General features: G+C 45.4%; 1 long non-coding RNA gene across 1 annotated transcript; it reads left to right on the top strand.

Annotated features, from left to right (window-relative positions):
- Positions 1 to 6: 6 nt before the first annotated feature.
- On the top strand, positions 7 to 3,008 carry LOC131890949 (uncharacterized). The gene is made up of 2 exons (XR_009374355.1): positions 7 to 520; positions 1,107 to 3,008. It is a non-coding gene; the product is annotated as an uncharacterized LOC131890949 (long non-coding RNA).
- Positions 3,009 to 3,424: the final 416 nt, after the last annotated feature.

Here is a 3,424-nt window from a genome sequence, read left to right as displayed (position 1 = left end):
CCCTCCTCGGTCCCACTGACACTGACCGATTCCGAATCTTTCCACCGATAGGCGAAGCTCGAGCAGAACTTCCTTTTGCTCGGCACTTGGCGCTTCTCTAGCCCTTCAACAAGATCGGGACCCTTGGCCGAGAGCGCGTCCTCCTGGAGAACAGCGCGCGCAATCTCGTTTCCACAACACGGCCAGTTTCGTGCGGTACGTCATCAGCAGACCAAAGCATGGAGCTGATCGGGGGGTTGGAAAATCGAAAATTGGCACCACCAAGAAAGGACCCCCCCTCCTCTCAAAACCCACGATTGGATGGAGTCTGGGTGCCAAACTCAATTTGGTGTTTGATGTGCGGGAAGATTCTACCTGTCTATCGGCCAAACCCATCCATTGAATGGTGGGTCCCCAGGGCATGCTTGGCGGCACTTTCATTCGGAATATCTTGTCACCAGACTTGACATCGGACTACTCGGACAAGATTCTTATGGTAGATCCAATTTGGGCATTTTGGCGAAGGTTTCCACTATGGAGGGTAAGATCGATTGCGGTGGACAGACATTGGAATTGGTATGTGTCCTTAGACCTCCCTCAGAGTTCAAGACAACCAACGCAATGTAGTATTGACCAAGATTTTGATGAATTGAATACCAAAGAGTGCCTACCTAGGAAGGAAGGAGTGTAAGTTGCAATACATCATTTTTCGATTTGAAACGGACGTCGTTCGGGTGGGGGAGAGTCTGCCAGGAAAGATAGATATCACCTCGACCACTTAAACTCCATTTCTTGTCGAAATCCAGCAACTACCTGTCAATGAAAACGTTATTTACAACTCTCGGAAACTGTAGATGGCATGGAGACAGTTTCTAGATGATATCTTAAAAGCAAAGTTTTCTCTCATTCAGGTGCTAAAACCTGGATACCACCTACGACTTGTTTTAAAGGAGTCTGGTTGCTTTAATATCACAAATATTTTAGCTCCAACGCAACCAGGAACAATAAGCTTCCATTTGATTTGGTTCACCAACCGCAGCGTAGAAAAGCTAGCGTGAGAGAACGTGATTGTCTTTTATCATTAGAGGCGAGGGACGAGGGGTTTTGTTTTCAACCCTTTTTTCCAGATTTTCACATCGCCTTCAATCTTGCTCTCATCAATGGCCCTGGAGTCGAAGCGAGAGAGAAAGAGAGATCCCTCCACCCCCAGTGCCACCGCCCCTTGCTTACATCGCTCGCCATGCTCGCCATGCTCGCCATGCTTGCCACAACTCCATTTGGACGGGAATGGATCATTGATGATCATGGGGGAAAAGGCAGAAGCCATTGGAATCGCATTCTCGACTCTTCATTACGATACGTATCGAGAGAGTGTCTTTTATGATAATGGGTTCGCCAAATCAATACGGAGTGCTTTTTCCCATGGATTTGCTTGCTCGTATTGTCTCCTTGCATACTGAGCGTGGATTTTGAATGGAAAGTGATGTTGGGAAGAATTACCATGACAAAACCACGTTCCGACAATGCAAGGCTATCCGATGAGACAAATTTGATATTGAAGCGACGTTCTTTACACGGCTATCGATCCTGTCGTCCGAGCCAAATGAAGGTCGGCTTGGGCTGCGAACCATAATTACTTCATATAATTCAAGCCATCCCATTCATCAATGTCAGAGGTAAATGCTTTGAAGCAATTGAATGCCAGCTTTGCACCTAGAATAGAACAGATGCCTCTGATGTGAGCGAGTGCTGGCTTCCAAGTGAGATTGACAAGACAGATAGCAAGAGAGGTGTATCAGACTACACGGATCACACCCGGATAGGAAGGGATCACCCAAAGCGATGCCATGAAGTGTTCATTGCTTGTGACGGCGAATGGTGAAAAACGATCTACCTCTCACTCACCTTGAGCCATTCCCAATTTGCATCCAAGTTCTCGGTTTCACACCATGACAGACGATGAGAGATGGTTCTGTCTGATCGATATTGGAACGGACGCGGATCCCTCCAAACACCCAGAAATCCTCCTTGGATTTCTGGACCACTGAACGAGAGAGTACAGTGTGGTGCTCTCAGTGGATGATAAAGAAATTGTTGGCCCTGGAAGTGCTGACTCGAGCAACCCACAAGCTATCAAAACCCTTTCCGTGCCGTATCTTATCTAAGATCAATCAAACTTGGCGATGACCATTTGTGGATGGTCTCGTGGTTAAGCTCAAACAACAGCGAGGAAGAATGGCAAGTCAGAGCAAATTGATATCTTGTAGGCGTCACAACATGGACATCTTCACACTATGACAAGGATGACGGAGAGTGAATTGGCGGCCATCTGTCAATCGCTCCAGATACGCCGAAACCATCTTGCTCGATTAGATAGTGTGATACTGTAGTTTGCAAACTCAAGAGCGAGCTGAGGCACCGTTTCGTTTTAATGGCTTCCAAAGCTCTATCAACCAACTCTGGAGTGCCCTTCCCCATCTCCCCAAAGCTCACAAATAGAATGACTATTTGAAAAACCTTCCAGTTTTGCGGTCAACCAATCTGAGTTTAATGGCTGGAGGCATCGGGTGAGAATGTTTGGTAGCTTTGGACGGCTGTTCTTGTCTGGACCATAGACAAGTGGGTGTGTCTGGAAGTGTCCTATACAATATGAGCTTTATTCTGAACAGCTTTTGGATTTACGTGATCAAATGGAGATTGCATGGGACGGGTTTACGTCAGTTGCGTGTGGCAGAGGGTGACAAACGATCAATTCAACCCTCTCCATTTCTCTTACTACATTGGCCCACACAACCTGAACCGTTTCCAAAATGCTTCTATCCACGCGGAATCGTTTCCCAATACATCAAAAAATGTTAGAAAGTATACTTGGTGCTTGACAAGTTTATGAACACAAGGACCAAAACCAAAAAAACCACCAAAATAGGCCTCCTGTGGGTTCTAAGATGAGCTCATTTACTTTCCAACAATGCACGAACAAATTTCTTTTGTTCTTATTTCGAAAATGAAAACGTACTGATTGAATTTGATTTATCAAACTCTACGTCTTTGAGCATGAAATCAAAAGCGATCCATAAAGTGCATTGAAATTGGCTTTTTTGGTGCGTACATGATGACCCACATGATCGAACGAACTCAGATCTGAACCAATACATTAAAAGAAGTCATTGTGTTTCAAGTAATTGCCATCTATTGAATTAAAAACGGCAATTCCAATCAACCATCCCAAGTAATTGCTGAAACAGTAACATTGCACTACATATTAAACGTCAATGGTAGGTAAATCAGGACTAAATTCGTTGTTCAATAGACCCAGAGAGACTAAGGACCTCGTTGAGATGGAAAACGAGAACAAGAGAAGGCAAAGTGGATCGCTAACTCAGCAGGAGACTTCTCTCCATCGGGTTGGCGTTCTTATTGCACTCCACAGAACGTAGCTAGGCTC

The sequence above is a fragment of the Tigriopus californicus genome, chromosome 11 (genome assembly GCF_007210705.1).
Source record: "Tigriopus californicus strain San Diego chromosome 11, Tcal_SD_v2.1, whole genome shotgun sequence".
In the NCBI taxonomy this organism is placed as follows: domain Eukaryota; kingdom Metazoa; phylum Arthropoda; class Copepoda; order Harpacticoida; family Harpacticidae; genus Tigriopus; species Tigriopus californicus.
This window is presented reverse-complemented; position numbering and strand designations above follow the sequence as displayed.